Genomic DNA, 27,079 nt, shown 5'->3' on the forward strand with positions numbered 1-27,079 from the left:
AAGATGAAGTTGGTCACTAAAAATTATAGGCACTTTCAGAATATACACAGAATGCTTGTAAGCAAAATGGAACTCCTTGTAGAACTGAGTTAAAAAATGTTTGCTGTGGAGCTTCATTTTGTCAACGGAAAAGAAGCTGTACTATGTAAAATAATTTATAGAGCTTTCATTCTGAGCCAAATTTGAGAACCATGATCCAGAGCCACAACCAAGAACCCTTGAGCAAGTAGACCCATTTCGTGCTGGGATTACCGTTTGATTTTATACATTTCAGGGAGGGAGGAATTACAGGTAAAGTCATAAATCAAACTGTAGAAGGCATACGGTTTTGTTTCATTTGTTTGGTGGGAAAACATAGGACATCTCAATGCAGGGGGCTTACAGGTTATAGATTACAGTATGACAATTGTCTAATAGGCCAGGAGTCAAGGAAAATGTAAGATGAGGGTCTGCTGAGGACAGGCAAACCAGTGGACCTATGGCCAGACCCAAGTGGCTTTGTTGTGTATTTGGAGGACCTGCAGGTATGCCTTGCAAAGCCTTAGGGCTGATAATGAGTCTCAGAGGACATCTTTAAGAAGGGGGCATGATGTCTGACCTTTGTCTTGGTTAGCAACTCAGTTTTAGGGGATCCCCTTGGCCAAGAGGGCATCCAGTCAGCCTGACTCTGGGAGTGGGACTTAAGATTTTATTTTAGTTTGCAGTTTGTATATGTGATTTCTAAGACTAAATCTGAATATTACTGAAAATGCCAACAGGAAAGAACTTAACACCCCTTTGCTGGTATCTCCTTTTTAACCTGAAGTTTTGGGAAAGGAGCATCTGAGTATGATCTGAATGAATCAGCTCTCTTTATAGCTGATGCTTGTCTGACAAGGTATAGAAATGACAAGGATAGTACTCAGCACCGAGGCGTTGCCTATCAATGATGAGCTAATTTGTATTTCAAGAAAGAGCTGACCAACCACACCTGAGTCCAAAAATTGTCAGGCACAGCTTTGAGCTGCCAGGACACCACAATTGATTTGTTGGCAATTTGCAGGTTACATCAAAGGGAAAACTGAATTGAATGGACCCAAGGGACTTTTATTCAGTCTGTGGCAATAAACCCTGTGCTGAGGTTGCAGTGATGACTTCCATGACAACAGTGCCTCTGTAAAGTTATTTAGAAACCTATTGGTGGGAAGTACTTGACTAGGTTTCATTCTGAATCTCAATCACAAGAGCAGCATGAGAACCAATACAATAGGGAATGGGAAAATCTGGGTTGCAGACTCAGATTTGCCTGTAGCCTGTGATGTCTACTGTTGATTGCTTAATCTTTCTCCAAGGTTTTTAGGAGGCCATCAGATGCATCATGTATTTGGGAACATTTTGGAAACATAATAGTGTATGTATTATTATTTGTGGGTCAAATAGTAAAACTGAAATCCCCCACCCACCCCCGCTCTGCCAACCCCTTCAGCACTCATTTCCTTTCTTGGGAATACGGTTTTCTAGTCAGCAGGTGCAAAGCTTCCATCAATGTCTTTGCTCCTAGGAAGTCAGCTGAATGAATGACTTCAGGGTTTGAAAAATAAGTTACTGGCTAATAATGGACTGTATGGTGATTTGTTTTATTCTGAAGTGAATAATGGGGCTGGGAGCAGTGGCTCATGTCTGTAATCCTAGCACTCTGGGAGGCTGGATTGTCTGAGCTCAGGCGTTAGTTTGGGATCAGCCTGAGCAAGAGCGAGATCTCGTCTCTAAAAAAGAGCTGGGTGTTGTGGTAGGCGCCTGTAGTTTCAGCTACTGGGGAGGCTGAGGCAAGAGGATCGCTTCAGCTGGGAAGTCTGAGGTTGCTGTGAGCTGTGATGCCTTAGCTGGTGAGTTGATACTCACCATGTGAAATGTGCACACGTGACAGTGTGGATAGTCGGTCAGACTTTCAGACCCCCTGAACTCTTCCTCGCGTGGTGGTCTCCATATGCTTCCCAAAGGACACTAATTTCAGCTAGGAGCTTCTAGAAATGCAAGATTATTCGATTCTGTTGTTAGCATGCTGTTACAGATCCTTGGGTACCTTGGACCTCATTTCCTTTTGTGCTGAGTCAGTTGACATTGACATACAGAGGCATTATCAGGGACTGATGTTATGGGAATAGTGTTACGTGCATGTAAATGAAAAGGCGTGGTTGCTTTGTTACTTTACGTGATGACCTCTTTGTGTGTGTTTTATTTATATAATTATAATCTACAGCAGTCGTTATTGTTTGCACTACTGTGTTTGATGCCTACTGTGTCCCAAATGCTAAGTGCTTTACATTTGTTATCTCTAATCCTTAGTAACTCTTACAGGATAGGTAGTTTTATTGATGGAGGAAACTGGCTTGGATGGGTCAAAATAAACTATTCTAGGTCAGGCAGGCTGGATTTGAAATCACCTTTGCCTACCTCACAAGGCCTGAGTGCTTTAGGTCCTGCTCTGCTGCCACCTGTGTTTAGGGGAAAAGCGGTAAGAAATTCAGGTTAAGTACTTGGTTACAAAGTGTCCAAGTGTTTTGTGGGCGTATGAAACAAGCCTCCCAGATGCTGAGAGCCTCCTAGGGATTCTCATGTCCTGTGTTTTGCCTACTAACGTTGAGTCGTGGATCTCCAGTGTGAAGAGATCATGTAAGTTCATGGTGCCCTGTGACGATCACTGTCATGCTGGTGCCTGAAGAGGCACTAGTAATAGGGTTAGCTTCCTGGATTACAACTAAGTGGGCTAGTTATGTGAAATGTGATAGTGCCAATTCTTTTTTTTTTTTTTTTAATTGTTTTTATTGAGGTATGCATTATATGCCATAAAATTCACTGATTTTAAAGTATGGACTTGAGGGATTTTTAGTGGACTTAAGACTTGTGCTGCCATTGCCACAATCTAATTTTGAAACATTTCCATTGTCCCCAAAAGACACTTGGCAACAGTTGTCCCAATTTTCTAACTACTCTTTTATGTTGGTCTGCTCTGATTTGCTGTCAGATTCTCTAGCTAGCTGTGAAGAAGCAGCAAGCATTTAAACCAATTGTTTAATTTCTCCTAAGCAGTGTGGCACCCACCATGTCAGGTACTGCTCTAAGTGCTTTACAAAGATTAACTCATTTAATTCATTGCTTCCTTATGACATCTTTTGGGAGAGGTCCTCTTTATTATTTGTATTTTACAGGTGGGGAAAGAAAAGCACAGAAAAGTTAAATAGCTTGGTCAGTGTCATAGAGCTAGCAAATTTGGAGTTGGGAATCATCAACACGTGCTATTCTAAAGCAGCTGGTGAGACCAGAAAGAATGGGGGACGCAGTTGTTAACCAGATGGGCGGGAGGCATCTGGGGAGTAAGCTGGTATCTTCCAGGAAAGAGAGAAGGCCTCAGACAGCCTGCCATGCTGTCGTGCAGAGCTGAATATAGCCTGATAAATCCATCCGGAAGTCTGCACAGCACTTACAGTCTCCTGGGACGCACCCCACCATTCACCCTCCCTTTCGCATTGGTGTCATAGAGAGCAAAGCATGTTCTGATGGACTTCTGCTTTCTGCACTGGACACCAAAGAGCTAGAGTGTTGTGCTAGAGTCTCCTTATCTAAGGGGTTGTGTATTGTGTGGGGGTGGAGATTGTTTTCTGGTGAAAAGGTCCTTGGTGAGGGTCTGAGAAGAGTGGTCTGGAACTGATCTCTGGGAGGAACTAGGCTGTGTCCTGTCCTTAGCCCACCTCCTTTCTCTTCCTTTACAGATTGATGTATTATGATTTTTTTTTTTTTTTTTGGCTGGGAGTGGGGACAGTCTCTGTTGTCATAAGCTGGAGTGCTGTGGGCTCAGCCTAGCTCACAGCAACCTCAAACTCCTGGATTCAAGCAGTCCTCCTGCCTCAGCCTCCTGAGTAGCTGGGATTACAGGCACCTACCACAATGCCTGGTTAATTTTTCTATTTTAGTACAGACTCCAGCTGATTTTTCTATTTTTAGTAGAGACAGGGTCTTGCTCTTACTCAGGCTGATCTCAAGCTCCTGAGCTCAAGGGGTCCTCTTGCCTCAGCCTCCCAGAGTGCTAACATTATAGGCGTGGGCCACTACTCTGGGCCTACGATTGGTGTGTTTTCCCTTTAACTTCTTGTATCTTCTAGGTAAGCTTACCTGTGTAAATTCAAGAGCCTTTTACTTTGAAGCATCGAATATATAGTAGATACCAACTCCTTAAGGACTCTTTATTTTCCTTTAAAACTTAACTGAAATGGTAGTATTTTATTCTTTTGGAGGGGGCTACTTAAAGTATATTGGCAGGGTGAGAAATTTCTGGTATTTTGTGAAATGAGATTATAAAAAACCCTGTATTTTGATGAAACTTTTATCATTCTGTGATGTGGCTATTGGTCTTAAGGCATTAGTAAGTGACTCTGGATAGAGATAATTCAAGAAGGGGGATGGGTGGGTAGAAAGCGTTTCTAGTTGTCATAATATGTCACATACATCCAGGTTGAGTCTAACGCCTGATGCTGTTTTTCTGGTCTGTCTAGGGATCTTCCGTAACACTGTTTTACCCGGAAATGGTTAAAGCTGAAGACAACGTGCAACGTCCATCCAACTGTGTCCTTGTAGCGTTGTCCCACTCTGGGCTGATGCCCTTGCCTTGCAGCTGTGTTTAAACTCTTGATTCTTTTCTAGAGTCTGGTTAAGGACCAAGCTGTGGGAACTGGAGCATGAACTGGTAATAACTTCCTGCCTCTAGCAATTCATTTTTCTTTTTAGCACTGTTTCAGAGATAGAAGCTTTACTGAAATTAAAAGAGAGAAAGACTAAAAGCTTAGTATTTCAATGTGCCAGCTATTGCTGACTTGCAATAAAGAGCTGTTGGCACATTCATGTGGTTGGTATTTATCGACAGATCCCTTAGATGATCCACTTCTCTTGCTTCTTTCTCTTCTAAGGCTTTCTCTGGCATCTGTATTCAACTTGTCTGAATTTGGGGGGAATTCTTTCATTTTCAGGTTCTAAGCTTTTAGGAATAGATGCTCCTCAGATGTGCCGGAATTGACATAGTACGGTAGGGATCAAGGCCTGGCTTTGCCCCTGGGAGCCCTGCATAGCGCTAAGCAGGTTGAAATTTCCGTGCCATAGTTTTCTTCTCTGTAAAATGAAGTGTTGAGCTAAATAACTCTGACATCTTTCTCATTTAGCTCAACAACTCTGTGCTTATATTGTGTTTATGTATCTGCTGTGAATCTTTTAAAAAAACAAGGCAGCAGATGTATGTTCTGAGTAGTTATGTTGATTTCTTTTTAAAAAACAATACTGCTTTTGTCAAACAATGACTAATTATCCTTTCACGTTTGAAGTAAACTGGTTTTCATTTTCTTTCTTTTTTTTTTTTTTAGGGACAGACTCTCACTTTGTTATCCTCTGTAGAGTGCTGTGGCGTCACATCTCACAACAACCTCCAGGTCTTGGGGCTTAGGCAGTCTCTTGCCTCAGCCTGTCCCCCCACCCCCAGTAGCTGGGACTATAGGCGCCCGCCACAACACTGGCTATTTTTTGTTGCAGGTTGGCCGGGGTTGGGTTCGAACCCGCCACCCTCGGTATATGGGGCTGGCGCCTTACTCACTGAGCCATAGGTACTGGTTTTCATTTTCTATGTGACAAAGTCAAGAGATTATAATGTGCTTGAGTTTTGGAAATGAGATCTCATGTTAGTCTGTTTTAAAACTCAGGACTATGTGATTCTTTGCCTATAATTTGGCAAACTGTACCCCATCACCAACATTAACTCATGCACACTTTTTTTTTTTTTTTTTTTGAGATAGAGTCTCACTATGTTGCCCTGGGTAGAGTGCTGTGGCATTCGCAGCTCACAGCAACCTCAAACTCTTGGACTGAAGCAATTCTCTTGCCTCAGCCTCCCAAGTAGCTGGAACTACAGGTGCCTGCCATAGCACCTGGCTATTTTTTTGTTGCAGTTGTCATTGTGGTTTTAGCTGGCCTGGGCCGGGTTCGAACCTGCCAGCCTCAGTGTATGTGGCTGGTGCTGTAACCACTGTGTTATGGACACCGAGCCCACTTTTATCTTTTTATTTCTCATTTATTGAACATTGTGCTGAGGGTATATTATTCATTTAGTTGGGGTGAAAGTAAAATATGTTTTCTAATGGCCTTCTGGATGCTTTGGAGCCCAGCTCTGTGGGATGTGTTGAAGATGAGAGGATTTTATGGCAAATTAATGTTCATGTATCTACTTTCACTTCCACTAATCCCATACCTTTCTTCACAGGCTTGATTTAAGATTTATTTTAGCAAATCCTAGAATTACAAATCTCTCTGCTCCCTTTTTTGGCTGATGGATGAGTTAAAAGTTTTCCTTTAAAAAAAACTGCAATTCCCATGTTGCCTTGCATATATTTTGAGTGATTGTGTTTTGCTTTACAAAGAGTAAAGTGCTTATTGGGGCAAATGCTCACCTGACTTTTCTTTCTTTCTTTTTTTTTTTTTTTTTATTAAATCATAGCTGTGTACATTAATGTAATCATGGGGCACCATACACTGGTTTTATAGACCATTTGACATATTTTCATCACACTGGTTAACCTAGCCTTCCTGGCATTTTCTTAGTTATTGTGTTAAGACATTTATATTCTACATTTACTAAGTTTCTTTCTTTTTTTTTTTTTGTAGAGACAGAGTCTCACTGTACCGCCCTCGGGTAGAGTGCCGTGGCGTCACACGGCTCACAGCAACCTCTAACTCCTGGGCTTACGTGATTCTCTTGCCTCAGCCTCCCAAGCAGCTGGGACTACAGGCGCCCACCACAACGCCCGGCTATTTTTTGTTGCAGTTTGGCCGGGGCTGGGTTTGAACCTGCCACCCTCGGCATATGGGGCCGGCGCCCTACTCACTGAGCCACAGGCGCCGCCCCCATTTACTAAGTTTCACATGTACCCTTGTAAGATGCACTATAGGTGTAATCCCACCAGTCACCCTCCCTCCGCTCATCCTTCCCCCTCCCTCTCCCCTTCCCCATATTCTTAGGTTATAACTGGGTTATATTTATTTATTTATTTTCGTTGTTGCAGTTTTGGCCAGGGTCTGGTTCGAACCCGCCGCCCTCAGTATATGGGGCTGGCGCCCTACTCACTGAGCCACAGGTGCCGCCCATAACTGGGTTATAGCTTTCATATGAAAGCCATAAATTAGTTTCATAGTATGGCTGAATACATTGGATACTTTTTCCATTCTTGAGATGCTTTACTAAGAAGAATATGTTCCAGCTCCATCCATGTAAACATGAAAGAGGTAAAGTCTCCATCTTTCTTTAAGCCTACATAATATTCCATGATGTACATATACCACAATTTATTAATCCATTCGTGGATTGATGGGCACTTGGGCTTTTCCCATGACTTAGCAATTATGAATTGGGCTGCAATAAACATTCTGGTACAAACATCTTTGTTATGGTCTTCTGGGATATACCTGGTAGAGGGATTACAGGATTGAATAGCAGATCTATTTTTAGATCTCTAAGTATTCTCCAAACATCTTTCCAAAAGGAATGTATTAATTTGCATTTCCACCAGCAGTATAGAAGTGTTCCCTTTTCTCCACATCCATGCCAACATCTCTGGTCTTGGCATTTTGTGAGTTAATCTTACTGGAGTTAGATGATATCTCAAAGTAGTTTTGATTTGCATTTCTCTGATGATTAAGGATGATGAGCATTTTTTCATATGTCTGTAGGCCGTGCGCCTATCTTCTTCAGAGAAGTTTCTCTTCAAGTCCTTTGCCCAGCCTGCGATGGGATCACTTGTTCTTTTCTTGCTTACACATTTGAGTTCTCTGTGGATTCTGGTTATTAAACCTTTGTCGGAGATATAACCTGCAAATATCTTCTCCCACTCTGAGGGCTGTTTGCTTGCTTTACTTACTGTGTTCTTGGCTGTGTAGAAGCTTTTTTGTTTGATCAGGTCCCAGTAGTGTATATTTGAAGCTGCTTCAATAAAAATATGGAACGCTTCACGACTTTGCGTGTCATCCTTGCACAGGGGCATGCTAATCTTCCCTGTATTGTTCCAATTTTAGTATATTTGCTGCTGAAGCGAGCACTCACCTGACTTTTCTTGTGTGCTGCTTTCTGCAGATGGTCCTTTTTTAGGCCAATTGCTATGCATTTTATTACACGAAGAAAAAGATGATCTTTAGGAACCACTGACTTAAATCATCTTCCTTGAATATTCTCTGTTGCTTCCTCCAAAAATGGAGGAAATAATTCCCACTTTTACAGGCTCATTATAAGATTCAATCAAGATAATGAAGATTAGACGTAAGAGAGATTGTGTTAACATTGGATTACTTATCAATGTCTCGGGAACAAAGTTTAAAATGTGTTTTGTCTACCAACTTGTGGCGTGTGCACAGTTAATTCAGAAGGCTCAGCTTTTCAGCAGACAGAGAAAGATTAACTTCTTTGCAGATCATAGAGTAAGATGAAACAAGTTTCATTCTAGTTACAGCAAATAGCAACACATTTTTTGAAACCATCCTGATTATAGTCATTAAACGCCAAATATACCATTTTTAGGTTAAACTGTCCTAATATGTGTTATTTTGTTAAGACCTCGAGTACCTTGGCTAAGGTTAAATTGGAAAAATCAAAATCTGGAAAGTCTTCTGAATATTTTTGAGAAAAGTTTTCCTTATTATCTCTGGGCATATGTATACACATAGGAGATTTTATGAAATGTTTTATGCTATTTGTTATCAGTATTTGGCTGTCTGTGTGAAAGGAAAATGGGACCCTCACATGCTGATTATGTGTTTTCCCCTCCTAAATAGGGATCGGTGGTTGCTTTCTTTTCTTTTCTTTTTAAACGTGTCTCAGATGATTCCGTCCTCGTTTCCACTTCACTCATTCTGGCACTGCCTGTCGATTGAGCCTGTGGAAGCTTAACATCATGATTCAGTCATTCTCTGATTTTGCAATAAATCAAAGTGGAACGGAAGCATCAAGAGAGAATCCTGCCAGCTTTCTTACGTTTGGACACACCCATCTGAATTTACAGTATTGTTCTAAAGATGCACCAGGAAACACACACAAAGATACACACCCCAGAGAGACATCTGAAGAGATTTGGCTGCCTGCGGTCCCTTTCCTGTCTCCCCCTTTGTTTCCAGATGGATCAGCAGATGCCTGTGAAAAGCTCTAAATTTGTACCTTGTGTGACCTTTAGCCTGGGGAAAGGCAACTCTTCCTAGGGTAGACTTCCCAGCCATTGCAAGTGGACCTTTTTCTAGTTATTATAAATAAATTCAGGTTTTTGCATGTTCTTTCTGAGGATTAAATAGCATATGGGGCTATTAGTTAAACTCTATCTTTTCTTGGGATTATAACAAATTTTAAAGTTAAGTGAAATAATATTGGAGATTTTCCATGATACATACAAGTAGTTCCTGAGTCCTGTAGTGTAAGATCATGCCGGAGAAACTACAAGACACGTCTGCTAAGGGCTGGCTTCCAAGTTTTCAGGCTGCAGAGCTGATAAGGTTATAGACTTTGGGATCAGGCAGACCTGGGTTTGAATTATTTCTCTGCTGTGTACTGAAAGAGCTTACCTCATGGAGTTGTTAGCATTAAATGTCTATCTCCTAGAACTCATCCTAGGCCTCATAGGTGATCAATATATGTAGACCACTTAAATTTTTATTAGAAGAGCTCATTCTTAAATCTCTGTATTCAAAGACAGGAGATGGTGGTTCACACCTGTAATCTTAGCACTCTGGGAGCCTGAGGTGGGAGGATTGTTCAAGCTCAGGAGGTCAAGACCAGCCTGAGCAAGAGTGAAACTCAGTCTCTAAAACAGAAAAAAGTAGCTGAGTGTTGTGGTGGGTGCCTGTATTACCAGCTGCAGGCACAGGTGAATGAAGGACATTGATATAGGCGGTCTTCTGGATGATAGAAAACAAACCCTACCTCTCTTCCCTTCCCACACCAGGCTCTAGGTGAACTTGATAATGACAAATCTTGCCTTTTGAGTAATGAGTCCACTCCACTTGTTGCCCCAGGTAGAGTGCAGTGGTGTCATCTTAGTTCACTGCAACCTCAAACTCCTGGGCTCAAGGAATTCTCCTTCCTTGTGCTCCCAAGTAGCTGGACTACTGGTGCCCAGCACTACACCTGGCTAATATTTTCTATTTTTTGTAGAGATGGGGTCTTGCTCTTTTGCACAGGCTGGTCTTGAACTCCTGAGCTCAAGCAATCCCCCCTTCTCAAGCTCCCAGAGTGCTAGGATTACGAGTGTGAGCCCCTGCGCTGGGCCTGACTCTGCTCTTAATGTGTGGTATACTGAGAGTATCAGTATTGGTCTGACCATAAAATTGAATGTTCCTGGGCATGATGCATGCATGGTTGAGAGATGGAGAAGAGAAGTAGGAGAAAGTAAATGGGGTGGTGAGGAGAATAATGGCCTGGGGGTGGGGAGGTCCTTGAGGAAAACCTGTCACCACCTTAGGTGGGCTGTGACTATTTACTGAACTGAACTATGGTCAGAGGCCAATGGGTAAAGCAGGCCAATCCTTCCTTTCCTCCGGTTACTGCTTTCTTCTCATCCTCCCTTCACAATTGGCCTGAATTTTGTAGAGAAAAGGAAATTGTAGACAGCAGGAAAATGAAAATCAGTCTGATGTAGTCTGGAGAAAATTTGTGTCCCACCCTCCTTTCCTCTAGCTTTGAAAATCTCAAATGCAAGGCCAAGCAACGAATTATTACTAACATGATAGAGGAGACTGGTACTATTAATGTCATGGAAGGAGAAAGCCCAATTTGAGTAGAAACAGAAGGACATTTATGTGAGAAAAGTTGGCTGAAGGCAGCAAAGCTGAAAAGCTGAGTAGTAGGAAATTTAACTATAATTATTCCATTGAAATTTTTAGAAGGACTCTTCAAACTGTTGGAAGTTGGTTAGTAATTAGCTTAGCAGCCATTTATGAAATACACTGTGACCTAGAGTAGCTAGTGCATACTGTCTTGTATCGCAGGAAAGTTTGCATGGTGAATTGGGCCAATCTAAAATTTACATGTGCCAGGAGGTGTGGGGATGGAGGTGTGGGGAGGGATCATCGTAGATGATCCATTGGCCCTTTGAAAACTGCATGTTGGGCTCATGTTTCTAGTTGCAGCTCAATCTGAAATTTTTTTTTTTTTAATTGTTGGGGATTCATTGAGGGTACAATAAGCCAGGTTACACTGACTGCAATTGTTAGGTGAAGTCCCTCTTGCAATATGTCTTGCCCCCATAAAGTGTGACACACACCAAGGCCCCACCCCCCTCCCTCCTTCCCTCTTTCTGTTTCCCCCCCATGACCTTAATTGTCATTAATTGCCCTCATATCAAAATTGAGTACATAGGATTCATGCTTCTCCATTCTTGTGATGCTTTACTAAGAATAATGTCTTCCACGTCCATCCAGGTTAATACGAAGGATGTAAAGTCTCCATTTTTTTTAATGGCTGAATAGTATTCCATGGTATACATATACCACAGCTTGTTAATCCATTCCTGGGTTGGTGGGCATTTAGGCTGTTTCCACATTTTGGCGATTGTAAATTGAGCTGCAATAAACAGTCTAGTACAAGTGTCCTTATGATAAAAGGATTTCTTTCCTTCTGGGTAGATGCCCAGTAATGGGATTGCAGGATCAAATGGGAGGTCTAACTTGAGTGCTTTGAGGTTTCTCCATACTTCCTCCAGAAAGGTTGTACTAGTTTGCAGTCCCACCAGCAGTGTAAAAGTGTTCCCTCCTCTCCACATCCACGCCAGCATCTGCAGTTTTGAGATTTTGTGATGTGGGCCATTCTCACTGGGGTTAGATGATATCTCAGGGTTGTTTTGATTTGCATTTCTCTAATATATAGAGATGATGAACATTTTTTCATGTGTTTGTTAGCCATTTGTCTGTCGTCTTTAGAGAAAGTTCTATTCATGTCTCTTGCCCATTGATATAAGGGATTGTTGGCTTTTTTCATGTGGATTAATTTGAGTTCTCTATAGTCAATCTGAATTTGAGATTTTAATCCTTTTGAACCAAACTAGGCATATTATAAGAATTGGACATTTGATCTCATGCTTCTAATCCAGTACACAGAAACTCTAGTGCTTCCTTGCCTTTGACGTAATCTGGATCCCAGCTGGCCTTTGATTTCAGTTTGCGTGATGTGATCAGGTGGCACTACGGTGAGGGCAGTGTGTTGCAATGGCAGGGTCTTTCCTCAGGATGAAGGACCCTTGCAGAATACAGCAGTGGGTTTGCTAACCAGCCTACCTCCTGCTTGGCCTAGTGGGCTGGGAGTTGGTTTTTAAGGAGCTGATTTGTTGTTCACTGGCTGTAATTAGGCAGGTGGGCTGAGCTCCCTTAATTATTCATGCCACTTTGGGGACGCATAAGCTGCTTATTCAAAGTTCCAGGGCCTGGCTTGGGTGGGAATTCTTTGGCTGGACCAGCTGCAGGATTAGCATTAATGTGATACTAATCCCTGGGGCAGCCCCTGAGAGCAACATACCCAAATGTTTGTTTTTCAGATCCTGGGTCCACAAACACCAGCTTGGAAATGTCTAACAGGGTGTAACACTCAACATCTAGATTGCGGGATTTATAACCAAGGAGCTTTGGAACACTTGCCAAAGTCTAAAGCAGAGAGTGGATCAGAGATATGGTCTAGAACAGTGGTTCTCAACCTTCCTAATGCCACGGTGTATTTTCATTGTTACAAAGGGGTCGCGACCCACAGGTTGAGAACCGCTGGTCTAGAAGGTGTTCTTACATTTCATCTCTCCGTGGAGGCATTGGAATCGTAGGGCCTAGACTTCCTTACTTTAGGTACTACCTGTACGTACACCTCTCCTCAGACACTTGTTTAAGGGCAAAGGGGGGGATGGGTTATATAAAAATCATTTGGGATTTAATCTAAGTTTTATATATAGAAAAAGTAATTATATGTAGATATCCCATGTTGGTTATTACACCTGAGCATCTCTTTCTCTTCCACCACTTAGGATTTGCTGTCATGCGTGCTAAGTACCTGAATGCCATTACTGGAGCCATGGTTTCCCATCTAGTTAGTGGGATGTCACTGTTCAAAGAGAGACCACATATAAATGGCTAAAAATATCCCTCACAAGGGATGGTAGATTATTGGTAAAAGTGGTAAGAAGAGGTGAGGGGATTTCTAGAATCTCTCTTTTGAATGTGGAGATTCCAGCATTTTTATTTTGTTAAAGGTGGGACTGAGAGATGTAGCTAATTGAATCATCAGGAAGTGAGAGAGAAGAATAGTTTAACACTCTAAATTGATAATTATGTCTTCAAGTTGCCATAATATTTTAGCATTTTGTTGTGTGATGTTTTATTGGCGTTTGAGGAACACCATCTTTTTCTAGAAATATGTCAGGGTGCAGAGACTTGAAGAGGCTGCTGCCACCACAGTGCTTTCTTGACCCAGCTGGCCCTGTTGTTCAGATTGTTCTGTCCCTGTTATATTTCTTCTGCTCTTCAATGTAGCATTATGTAGGAGCCCGGACATACACATAAACTGTTATCCCTTCCACCAGAAAACCTGTTTTATTTATTTATTTATTTTTATTTTTTATGTTTTTGAGACAGAGTCTCACGACGTCGTCCTCGGTAGAATGTTGTGGTGTCACAGTTCACAGCAACCTCAAACTCTTGGGCTTAAGCGATTCTCTTGCCTCAGCCTCCCAAGTAGCTGTTTATAGGTGCCTGCCACAATGCCTGTCTATTTTTTTGTTGCAGTTGTCATTGTTGTTTAGCAGGCCTGAGCCAGATTTGAACCTGCCAGTCCCGGTGTATGTGGCTGGCACCCTTACCAGGGAGCTACAGGCTCTGAGTCTGTTTTATTTTATTTTTATCATCTTGTTCACTTTTGTATACAAGATATCTTGTATACAAAAACCCCAGGCAGTATTGCAGTTTCATGCTTGATGAATTCAGGCCTTTTCCCACTTCCTCACGCCACTACAAATTTTAGTGTAAAAGTTAGGAACTAAATAGCATCTTTTATAAAAACATCTCAAAATTTCAGTGGCCTGTTGTGAGTTCATACTTAACAGCTCAGTAATAGATGTTCTTGGTAAGGGGTGGGTGGCCGTATTTCTTTTGTTGTGTGCCTTCACTATCCTCTGGGGTTTGGAGTCCTCGGAACTTAGCTAGCATACAGAAAAGAGTGGATGAAGATACACTACTTTGCCACCTTCGTCCAGTAGTGCTGTATCTCGCTTCCCCTGTTGTTTCTGGTAGGGAGAAATAGTCCCAATATCCTACCTTGAAAGAGTCTAGGAAGTACAGTCTTTGATGGAAAACTGCTTCCCAGTGATTAGTTCACAGCATGAAAAGGGAGCGGAAATTTTGGGGGGACGAATAGTCCTCCTCTAGATTGGGCAGTGTCTTGGTCAGTTTGGGCTGCCATAACAGAAATACCCTAGACTGGGCTGCTTGACACATTTATTTCTCATCGTTCCTGGAGGTTGGAAAGTCCAAGATCAAGGTGGTTTGTTGTACACAGCTATCTTCTCACTGTCTCCTCACATTGGTGGGGGGAAGAAGCTCTGATCTCTTCATCTCCTTATAAGGGCACTAGTCCCGTTTATGAGGGGTCTACTCTCATAACCTAATGATCTCTCAAAGATGCCACCTCAGAATATGATCACATTGGAGGTTTAGGCTTTACCATATGAGTTTAGGAGTGGGGAGCGTAAACATTCGGTGGACTGCTTGGATGTTGTGAGGCTAGGCATTTGTCATTATGTACTTGATGTAGTATATTGTGAGATACACACATTTTTTCACCACCTACCAGGCCTGTTTACTTAGGCTGTTGTCAAGATCAAATAAGTGAGAACGTCTGATAGGATACTCAGACTTTGTGGTTGCAGAGCAGGGGTGGGGTGAGGATAATGCCCTCGGTAGGGTGCCATGACGTCACGGCTCACAGCAATCTCAAACTCTTGGGCTTAAGCGATTCTCTTGCCTCAGCCTCCTGAGTAGCTGGGACTACAGGTGCCCGCTACAGCACCCGGCTATTTTTTTGTTGCAGTTTGGCCAGGGCTGGGTTTGAACCCGCCACCCTCGGCATATGGGGCCGGCGCCCTACTCACTGAGCCACAGGCGCCGCCCTAACTGTATTTATTGTTATTAACTGTATTAATATTATTCATATTAACTGTATTTATTATTATTTGTGACTCTCACAACTAGGATACCATGGTCCCTTGCTAAGAATTCCAGATTCAAACAACAGAAACAAAAGTGACACATTAGTCCCTTCTTGGACAGTCTTCAAGTACATTTTATAAAAATGATATAGCTGGTCCTTGAATATCATTGCCTTTTGGCTGTTTCTTTGATTTATCTACTAAACGAGGCTGATTTGAGGCCATTTACTCAGCTCTGTATCACTTACATCTGTTGTAGGAGACATTAGAATGTGTGGGGGAGGAAAAAAACAGAGCCTATGTGAAATGCATACTTGAAATGAGAGATATTTGCCTTAAACTTGGCCACAATAAATAAAAGATTTACATGGAAACTTGGGAGGCTGTTTTTGGTGAAATTTGCCTGTAATGTCTGTCTTCTGTTCTCTTCATGCCAAAATGAAAAGGCAGAATGCCCAAATGTCAAAAGAAAAAAATGAATTAAAATGTGGGGAATGTGTTGAAGTGAGACCTTGGCAGGCATTATAGAGGAAATGGGAAGTGGTGTTGCACATTGTTTACTCACTTTTCTTGTAGGGACAGTCATTCCAGAATAAATATCTGTTGGGGAGCTGACAGTCATTCCAGAATAAATATCTGTTGGGGAGCTTCCCCTTGTAACCAAAAGAACGACAAACTCAGTTGCCCCAAGGGCCATGCAGACACCCTGAAGCGGGTAACATAGGTTTGAAATTAGAATGGACAAAGTAAATCAAGTCCCTGGAGGAAGGGGAAGAAAGTAGACGTTGAAGTTTCATATAGCAATGCAGGACCAGTGTTGTTAGATCTTCAGATATTTTTAGGGAAACTATAAATATGGTTCTGGTATTTTTTGGAGACATGTGATTTTCAACTTTAGGTCAAGTGTTTTGAAATACTGTGTGGATCAGCGAAAAATTGTCTGCTGGTTGTAATTGTCTCAAGAGCCACCTGCCTGTGTTCTCTATTTTAGTGGCTAGGGAAGGCATATTCTGGGCATGGGATAGACAGGAGGGCTTTTTGGTTTAGCAGCATATTCTCTGGATAAACAATCAGGCTGTGTTTTTACAGTCATAGCTTCAGGGGTTAGTGCCATTTTGAATCACTAGGCTATTGTGGCTTTATGGATAACTGTTATTATTTGGTACTTTTCCATAAGCTGAAATTTTATTTACTTTATAAGAATTCCATAATCATCAGTTGCCCCACACTTAGGTTTCCAGTACTTGAGATTTAGAAATCTGCAAAGATGGTTTATTTGGGCTTGAAAGCATAGCCAATTTAAGATCTCTTCAGTTATTGAAAAGAAAGTAAAATAAAAGCATTCAGATTATTGACTGGCCTGTAAAATAGAGGGAATCTAATTTTTTTTTGTGTGTGAGAGAGTTGCCATAGCTAATTTGTACAGATTTAATGTACCTATCTTTTTGGGAGGTTTGGTTTTTAGGAGAAAAAATTCCTTAGTGTAGAAAATAATCTCATGTAATATATAGCAATTGACAGAAGAAATAATCAGAGGTAGAAGTTGGAAATTGTGTCACATATCTCTTTAAGAACTGCTAGTTCAATGATTGAAAATCTAACAAACTTAAACCTTGATAGTAAAGTCAGAATTCAAGATTTATGTTTCCCAAGAGAAGATGAGTCTTGTCTGTGGGATGTGTGTGGTGTTTTTTAATCAAGTCAAACTTTTTCTTCTTTTTATGTAATGAGTATGTGGTAATGAAATAAGATAGGTTTTAAAAAAAAATTTCACCTTAAAAAGTGTTTTGTTGAAACCTGGATAGGTTTTAAAAAAAGCTTTCACCTTAACAAGTGTTTTGTTGAAACCCGAATATGACCTTTATAAGTTACCTTCTCTCTTTGAACCTTCATCCATAAACTGGGAGCAGTTTCCTCTCTTCTTGCAGGAAATGAATATACTATATGCTGTTGCCTGTACCTGGCATGTAATAGGCACTTGTTTCTTTCTTTGATGTCTTTGGAGTTAGAGATACCAGTTAGGCACTGATTCCTAAAGAGCTTCCATACTGATCCTATCTGGGGAAAGAATATAGCATGGACCACTTTTCTTCTGGGGTCATGTTTGCTCTTTTGTGTGATGACTATGGTTCTTACATAGCGTTTACTGCTCTGCCTAAACTCTCAGTGACTTATAGGCATATAGTAGGTACTTAGAGTGGTTTTACTATTAATAAGTTTTTTATTACATTTGTAGACTTGAACAGGAAAGGTACCTTAACCACTAGTAGAAAGCAGGAAATGAGCTTGCATGCATTCCAAATGGACCTCTCTACTGAGAACATCTAAGGAAAAGTGATGAGAAGTAGACTTTGAAACACCCTTGAATCATCCTGCCTCAACTAAATGGAATAGTTGAGGCTTTTTGCATATTAATTTGGCATTTAAGCAGCTAACTCAGCCATGAAGTTGCTTGTGGGGAAGACACAAGAAAAAAAGTCTGATACATGTGCATGCTGTGACTTTATGCTTACAAAAAGCCCCCAAATCTTACAATTTTCAGTCTGATCATGAGTGCTAACATGTCCTTCTGCTTATTGACAAACACATTACTGATAATGACTAGGGAAACAGTGTCTTGACAGTGTTTGGGGTCAGGAGTTCTTCCTTTTGCCTTAAAGATAGTGTTTTCTTGGAACATGAAATTGAAACTGTCCCTGACAAGATTCAATTCCTGTGACATCAGTTTCGGAAGCCCTCCTAGATATCTATCTGTAGTTCAAGCAGTGACTAGAAAACAAAGGAGTTGTCGTGGATAGAGCCACGTGAAGAACACATCCTTATTAATGCTGTAAGAACGTATCCAAGAGTTTGCATACAGAAAAGAGGTGAATTTTCACTTTTTCTTTGAAGCATTTCCTTTTTGCATCAAAATGGGGGAAATTTTATGGGAAGGACAAGAATCTTACTTTCGAAAGATTGGTAAATTATTTCTTTTTTTTAGGACAGATTCTCATTCTGTTGCCCTGGGTAGAGTACTCTGGCGTCATATCTCACAGCACTTCAAACTCTTGGGCTCAAGCGATCCTCTTACCTTAGCCTACCAAGTATCTGGGACTATAGGCATCTACCATGACTGTGCCTGCCTCGGTTTTCTATTTTTGGTAGAGATGGGGTCTTGCTCTTTCTCAGGTTGTTCTCGAGCTTCAGAGCTCATGCGGTTCGCCTGTCTCAGCCTCCCAAGAGGGCTAGGATTACAGGCCTGAATCACTGTGTTTGGCTGATTGTTAAATTCTTAAGACCGAGGTATGACTAAATCTTGCTAGCCTACATGGTGTGCTTGAAATGTGAACCTCTGCAAAGTGGAAGGAATCAAAGAAAAAGTGCCTTTCACCTTGCTTTTTCAAAGGAGATGTAGGGAAGCTGACATCTTCTTTGTGGCTTTTTTTGAAATGTGATTTCTGGAGTCTTCATCAACACCATTTATAGACTATATAATATATGCAGAGCACTAAATGAAATTATAGATGGAAATTTTAAAGTTGATGTGTTCCCATCTCAGGGTGGGCAAGGGACTTGAAGAGAAACTTCTCTAAAGAAGACAGATGCACGATCTACAAACACATGAAAAAAAGCTCATTATCCTTAATCATCAGAGAAATGCAAATTGAAACTACTTTGAGATATCACCTAACCCCAGTAAGAGTAGCCCGCATAACAAAATCCCCAAACCAGAGATGTTGGCTTGGATGTGGAGAAAAGGGCACACTTCTACACTGCTGGTGGGAATGCCCACTAATACCTTCCTTCTGGAAGGATGTTTGGAGAATACTTAGAGACCTAAAAATAGACCTGCCATTCGATCCTATGATTCCTTTACTAGGTTTATACCTAGAAGACCAAAAGTCACAATATAACAAAGACATCTGTACCAGAATGTTTATTGCAGCCCAATTCATAATTGCTAAGTCATGGAAGAAGCCCAAGTGCCCATCGACCCACGAATGGACTAGCAAATTGTGGTACATGTATACCATGGAATATTATGCAGCCTTAAAGATGGAGACTTTACCTCTTTCATGTTTACATGGATGGAGCTGGAACGTATTCTTCTTAGCAGAGTATCTCAGGAATGGAAGAAAAAGTATGCAATGTACTCAGTCCTACTATGAAGCTAAATTATAGCTTTCACATGAAGACTATAACCCAACTATAGCACAAGACTGTGAGGAAAGGGCCAAGGAAGGGGAAGGGAGGGGGGAGGTTAGGGTGGAGGGAGGGTAATGGGTGGGGCCACACCTACTGTGCATCTTAGAATGGGTACAGGCGAAACTTACTAAAGGCAGAATACAAATATCTTCATACAATAACTAAGAAAATGCCATGAAGGCTACGTTGAACAGTTTGATGAGAATATTTCAGATTGTATATGAAACCATCACATTGTACCCCTTGATTGCACTAATGTACACAGCTATGATTTAACAATAAAAAAAAATAAAGTTGAAGTTGACGTTGGTTGTCATTTTATTTAACCTACTTATTTTGAAAATGAGGCAATGGAGGAGAGAAATAGTTTTTCCTTTGAGGGAGTTAAATTATTGAACAGAATGCATGATTGACTTTGTTGAGTTTTATCATGTGGAAAAGTGATTGCTATTTACACAAACAACACCTTTTTATTTATTTGTGTAAATTTATGGGATGCCAGTGTAATTTACTACATGCTTAGATTGTGCAGTGGTAAGTCAGAGCTATTAGCTATTAGCCACCTCTCGAATAACATTCACTGTGCTCATTCTGTAATTTCTCTTTGTCTGCCTTCCTTCCTCTCCCTCACACACAACACATTTAAATATGGAGGATCTGCTGAGTGATAAGAGATTGCTAGCTGGTACAGATATATTGTCTAGGACGAGGTTAGATTTGACTGATTTTAGTAAAAAATTGAGGAGCAATAAAGTTAGGAAATGAGTAATTGATGGGAACAGTTTGAGGTGTTTATACAATTATAGGATCAGATACCGAGAGTGCCAAGAGTGTAAGTTCTTAGTGTTTCTTTTTGTTTTAGTTTTGTTTTGTTTTACCAAAAGAAAATGGTGGCTAGGGAGTGCTACATGTTAAGTTCTCTGTTTAGGGAGATTTTTTGGTTGGCAAAGGGGACAGGATGACTGCATGAGAAACAGATAAGATTTAGGCACTTGAGAAAGGAAGGGCAAAAAGTATCATTTACCAATATATTTTTATTTATTTGTATTTATTCTTGAGAGAGAGTCTCACTTTGTCACCCTTGGTTTAGTGCTGTGGCCTCCTAGCTCACAGCAACCTGAAACTCTTGTGCTTAAGTGATCCTCTTGTCTCAGCCTCCCAAGTAGCTGGGACTACAGGCATCCACAGCAACGCCTGGCTATTTTTAGAGATGGGGTCTTGCTCTTGCTCAGGTTGCTCTGGAACTCCTGAGCTCAGGCAATCCACTTTCCTTGGCCTCTCAGAGTGCTGGGATTATAGTTGTGAGCCACTGTGCCTGGCCTTGCCAACATATTTTTATGTGGTTTACCTTCTCAGCCTCAAGCACTGTCATTCTGAGTGTTACAGTTCCCCCAGTGAACCATGCTTCTCACTGCTGTCCTTTTCTTTCCATATGCTATTCCGTTTACCAAAATTGCTTTTCCCATATCCTCACACATAATATAACCCATTATCAGTGGATTTGTGTGTTTAGACCTTATTCATCTCTCTCTTTGGGGTAGTTATTTCTATAATAAATGATATCTAAGAATTTGACCTTTATTGTAGGAACAATGACATTCCTGAAGGCTGTCCAGTCAGAGCAATGTGAACAGATTTATATTTTAAAGCAGTGGTCCTCAGACTTTTTGTGCATCACAGTCATCTGGAGGGCTTATTAAACCACACATTACTGGCCTCCACTCCTGTGTTTCTGATTCAGTAGGGTAGAGTCTGAGAATCTGCATTTCTATTAAGTTCCCAGGTTAAGCCATTGTTGGTCTGAGGCTCCTACTCATTCAGGCTGCAGCCTGGATGAAAGAGGACAGGTGGGTGGTTGGGCAAAGCAGGGGGAAGGGCAGGTGGCTTGTGTGTGGTATCTCTCTTTCTGGTGAGAAATAATGGTATGGGGATGGAGAGATGTAGGTCCATCAAGAGATACTTGCTGCTGCTGGTTGATTAGATAGATATGAGAGGCAAAGGTAGAGGTCAAGTCCAAGCTTCTTGCATGAGCAGCCAGGTGGATGGTGGTGCCATTCAGTGGAGTAGGGAGCACACAGTGACCAGGCTTTTTGTGAGGGGGTCATAGAGCAGGATAAGGATGAGACTGTGTACTTTGGGGATACCTAAGGCAGTTGTTGGTAGACTGGCTATGAGCTTAGAGGCACAACAGGCTGTTTCTATGACTTTGGGAATCATCAGTGTGGGGTTTTGAGTTAACCTATGGTAGTAGATGAAGTTAATAAGATGAGTAAGGAGAAGGACTGGGTTGGAGTGCTGAGCGTCACACCTGGGTAAGGGAAACTGCTGTCCTGGAGACTAACAGGACACTTGCGTTGATAACATGGAAGGAGATTAGGAGGGTTCCATTGAATTGACAGTCTGGAAGTTCATCGTGTGTTCACTCAGTACCAACTCATCCTGGTTTGGGCCAGGCTCTGTGTCAGACACAGGGTTCAAGTGTGACTGATTTTTTTTTTCAATGGCTTGGAGGAAGGCTAAGCCTAGCAGCATTGAGTTTTGGAGGGTTGGGACAGAAACCAATGTTTAAGCAGAAAGTTTTAGATTGGCTGGTTATGTAAGGAGAGAAGGCAGTAGCAGAGCAGAGGGGAGTGGGTGGAATGGGGTGGGGGATTTTAAAAACATTATGCTGGAAGAGACTTCAGAGTGTTAAAATGTAATAGGAAGACTCAAAAGGTTGAAGATTTAGAAGGGAGGGAAAAATTAGACTAGAGGATGGTCCATAAGACCACACATGACCTCACCCCAGGCCCTGTGTGGGTGGTCTGCCTGTTTATCTCACAGGAACCAACTTTATATTTAGGCTGAGTGGACATCATGATTTGAGGGTACTTAAAGGCATTTCTAGGTTTTCCCCACTTATGTGCCAAATAGCCTTCATTTCTAGCCTTTGGATTGCTATCCTTGAGAGCTATGGAAGGTATTCCTGGAGTGTGGGGGGACAGGATAACACATTACAGCAATAGACTTCAGTGGGCAAGTGAGTTCTTAGTTTCCCATGTGTCTTGATAGAAGGTAGTGCGCTTGGAAGTAAGGGATGGAGTGTTGAAGAGTCTCTTAGCATGCTAGTATCTGGTTCAGTGGAGACAGGTGACCCTATAATAACATGGTTTTTGCAGTCATCTCTGTGAGATCAGTTCTGTGATTGTATTAAAATGTGCAGAGCCAGTTGACTATTGAGGTAGCATATGGGTAACTCAGCATCCCCTGCTCCACCACTATCATTAATAGTAAAAAGCTACTGGCTCATTGCACCCTCCTAGGTGGTAGGTGGGATCTCAGTCCTCTCCATGACCTCTCTTGGTGGGTATCACACGTGGTTTATCAATAGCTTTGTCATTCTCCTCCTTTGGCAAAGCCTCTTTTAAGAGATGTCTTACTGCTGTGGCCTTCAGGATGGAAATTACCCTCAGGAATTGTAAGAAGGGATATCTATAATGGTATACAGGATAAGCGTCTCACTGAATCCCAAGCTGCAAAACTTCCCAAACAGCTGATTTGTACTGATACTGTTAGTCCTGACTACATCGGAGTCTCATCTCTTTCTTTAAAGGAATGAGGGGCTACTTTACGCCAATTTGTATTTCCCCAATCCTCAGGTGAAAGCAGTAGCTTCTGCAGCTGCCTGCAGCCCCATCTGTTTTCCTTGGACCCCACACCTGCCTTTGTGGCTAAGTTGGGCAACAGGCACCATGCCTCCCTTTTCCTTCCTCTTCCTCAGTTCTCTGATGCCCCCTTTATGGAGAATGAGTTACATGGTGGGGGGACACATGGAGGCTACAGGCTTTTGAGATCCCACCAAAGTCTGCGTCTCACTGTTGGGTCCTCTAGAATTAGAGAAGCCTTATGTTATGTAAATTAAAGTTCAGTTTAAATGTGCTAGAACTTTCTGTAATCTGTGCTGGATGACCAATATGCTAGCTACTAGCTAGTGAGTTAGTGAGCATTGAAGTGTGGGTAGTGCTGCTGGGAACTGAATTTCAGATTTTATTTAATGTTAATTACTTTAAAGTTCGACAGTTACACTTGTGGTTAGATTGTGCAGCTCTAGACCAGTGATTCTGCAGTGGTGCCATCACAGCTTTCTGCAGCCTTGAGCTCCTGAGCTTCAATGATTCTCCTGCCCCAGGCTCCTGAGCAGCTCGGGCTACATGTATGTGCCAAAATACACATTTTGTATTCTTTAAAAATTTGTGTGTGTGTGTGTGGTAATGGGCCCTAGCTACATTGCCTAGGCTGATCTCAAATTCCTGGTCTCAAGTGATCCTCCCTCAGCCTCCCAAGGTACTGAACCACCACACACATCCCCCTTAAATTAAGTTTAAGTTCCAGTTCCCTTGAACAAAATCAACAAACTTTTCTTTTTTTTTTTTTTTTTTTTAATTTGGCCGGGGCTGGGTTTGAACCCGCCACCTCCGGCATATGGGACCGGCGCCCTACCCGCTGAGCCACAGACACTGCCCCAAACTTTTCTTTTTTGTCTTCAACTATTCAACTGGCACTTCACAAAGATGCTGTTTGTATTTGTACTTAGTTTCTCAAAGAGCATGCTTTTTTAAAAAATCTATTATGTATAAATTTAAACAATCACAAAAGAATATTATACTGCACCTTCAGGTACCTTCAAGAGTCATCAACATTTTGCAATCTTGTTTTGTCTACCCTCCCCCACTCAATCCTTAAAAATCCCAGACAGCATGTCATTTCAGTTGTTTAAATGTAATGGGTTACAGACTGTCATGAAGGAAGAATCTGTAGACATGCAAGGTGCTTCCTATGTGTGTGTGGAATTTTAAGTGAGGATATAAACACTGATTTTTCTGTATACCATTATAATATCCCTTCTTACAATTCCTGATATACATTCCCAGCACAACTGCTGCTCACCTTGATGTGTCAAAGCTTTTTTTGATTTGGACAAAGGCAAAGTTTTTAAAAGTTTACCTAAAAATAGACAGGAAGGAGGGAGGGTGGTGATGAGTGATATCAATGGGTTTGCTGGCAGCTACACGCTCCTGGATGGTTGAGTTGAGGTTTATCTAATATAGGGATGACATCCATCCTGAAGGAGAAGAGAGTAAACCTAGACTTTTATCAGTCTTTAAAGGCTGTATGAATAAACTCAGCATATTTTTGATTAAGGAAAAATCTCAGACTTTACTTCAGCTACATGATAGTAGAAGTTGGTTATTTTAATTTTTTTCGATAACTGTAAGAATTAAAGAAGCGGTTTTATGAAACAGTGGGCTGGCTTCATGCCAACTTATAGTGTATAACGTAAGCCTGCTCTTCCCTTTTGATGCAGCCAATTTGTTACCCGTTGTTCTCTGCTTTGAGATGTCCCATTTATGGGCATCCACCTCATTTCTGTCCTGCATCCCCTATATCCCTTGTTCAGTCCTTACCACCCTCTCTTTAGGTTACTGCAGTAGGTAGACAGCTGGACGTCCTGCCTTTAAGTCGTCCCTTTCCTCTTCCCTTTCCAGTGATTTCACTTTGCTTTTACCGTTTTCTGGACTTCACCACTTGATTTAGCATTTGTTTGTTCTCCTACACATGTTGTTTTTGTTTTCCAGTTACATAGAAAATATCCCTGTGTGTTATGTGGTTTTTCTTATAGTACCTAACACTGCTGGTATTCAGTTAAATATATGTGAGATGTTAAAGGCCTTTAGTCTGTTTAGTTTTTATTGCTTACCTGTAATTCCTTAGAGAATAAAATCTTCAAAGGTGGCAACAGTACCCGAGACTGTAGGTTGTACTCATGCTTGTAGGTGCGTTTCATGACTTTTTCTTCTACACCCGTTGAATCATTGAAACATATCTGGCTGGATCTATGTGGGTGTTGCTAAAAGAAGTATTTCTGAGGCGGTGCCTGTAGCTCAAAGGAGTAGGGCGCCGGCCCCATATACCGGAGGTGGCGGGTTTAAACCCGGCCCCGGCCAAAAACTGCAAAAAGAAAAAGAAGTATTTCAGCAGCATGGATTTTTACACTTGCATTTGGAGATTGCAAATACAAACAAAACCCACTGTAATTGAAGGCTGTTCTGTGTCTGAAGTTTGCTTCAGCAGTCTAAGAGTATTGATTTATAGTCACCTTTTATGGAGTTACTTGTAAGAGTGTGTGCAAAGTCCACACATATATGTGTGTTTAAAGGACGGGGCATCTTTGATTCTTGAACTGTGTTTTAGTATGTTCATATAAGAGTAGCATAAAAGAATCTTCCAGGGACCCGAAATGTAGATTGTCGGGATAAGTGTAGACTGTTTCCTCAGTATGAAGTGTAAAACGGAGGAACTTGCTTATATAACTCTGTACTTGGAAAGCTGGCTAAATGTGGAGTAAAACTCTTAGTGGTTTTCTCATTTTGGGATTGTCAGTATGGCATAAAAGGGAACCTTTTATAACTTGAGAATACTGTCTGAACCCACATGTGCTCATCAAAGCGTCTGTGAAGCACCTATCCATCAGGCTCTGTCATTCTCTTGAAACTGTGTACCTTTTTCAGTAATAACTTTAAAAGGTTGGTGACCATATTGAGGGAATAAAAAACATTTTTGAAAGAATAAAATCCTTGGAGAGTGTAAGCTTTGTAAGCATTCCCCCAGATAGCTGATTACATGTACCTGGATTTCTTGCATCGCCCACGCTCTTGTCCCTTAAGAGTCTCTGAGACAGAATTGTTTAGCTCTTTTAAGCCTTGCACTGTGCCTTTGTGAAGAAAAAGCAGAAAGGCATATACCTGGCAAAGGTATGTTGAAGCCTCTAATGTCACTGGGTAAGATGGCAATCAGTAGTGAAAACCATTAATACAGAACTCACCCGGGCAAGGGCACCAGAGGGAGTGTTAAATGTTTCTCTTTTTGTAAAAGCTTTGGTGCCACTTAGTTGCTAGAAAGATGATGTCCATTTTAGTAACACTCTTTCCTCTCTCTCCTCTTCTCCCTCCTCCTTTGTGTGGTTTCTCTTTCTTGAATGGTAGGATTTTTATTGCACGATAGCCCCTAGATGTGTGATTTTCATGAAGTCTAATCTGTAGCTAGTATATACAGGGACCAGACTTTGGGACCCCCTCCGCCCCCACTGTTGATAGGCCTTGGGACCTTTCTTCAGGATTTTCTACCATCTGATGGATTTCTGCAAAATTATTTAACAGTGTAAGATTTCTCATTCTTTTTCTTTCCCTCTTCCCCCCAAAATAATCTGTAGTTTTATGGCAGGACTGTGGGGCTCCCATCCCTGCAGGGAAGCACCAATGAGAGTTTTCACAGAAAATACCTTTTTGAGAGGTTTAAAATTACCTCTCTGTTAGCATCTAGGGAGGAGGGAAAATCTTCCCTTTAGGCCTGTACCTTTGGAGGGGAACTTTGAATAGATTATAATCCTGTTTTCATTGTTTTACCTATTGCAAATAGATTTTATGTTAGAGTTGTGGCTTTTTAGAATAAAGACAGTCTTTAGAAAATCCAAAGTCTTTAAAAATTTTGCTCTAGGAAGAAGCTTCTCTGATACTGTGTCAAACAAATTAGCTAAAGCATTAATGTGGTCACATAGTTGACAGACCACATAATCTTCCAACATTTTCTTGGAGTGGTCTAATGAATTATCACTGGCTCTCTATATTCTG

General features: G+C 41.5%; 1 protein-coding gene and 1 non-coding gene across 9 annotated transcripts in view; one reads left to right on the plus strand and one right to left on the minus strand.

Moving 5' to 3' along the window:
• FMNL2 (formin like 2) overlaps window positions 1-27,079 on the plus strand; it is a 335,482-nt gene that overhangs the window by 93,338 nt on the left and 215,065 nt on the right. The window lies entirely within an intron of this gene.
• On the minus strand, window positions 8,001-8,102 carry LOC128590968 (U6 spliceosomal RNA). Its single transcript, XR_008381426.1, has one exon. It is a non-coding gene; the product is annotated as a U6 spliceosomal RNA (small nuclear RNA).

Source organism: Nycticebus coucang, chromosome 7 (genome assembly GCF_027406575.1).
Source record: "Nycticebus coucang isolate mNycCou1 chromosome 7, mNycCou1.pri, whole genome shotgun sequence".
NCBI classification, from domain to species: domain Eukaryota; kingdom Metazoa; phylum Chordata; class Mammalia; order Primates; family Lorisidae; genus Nycticebus; species Nycticebus coucang.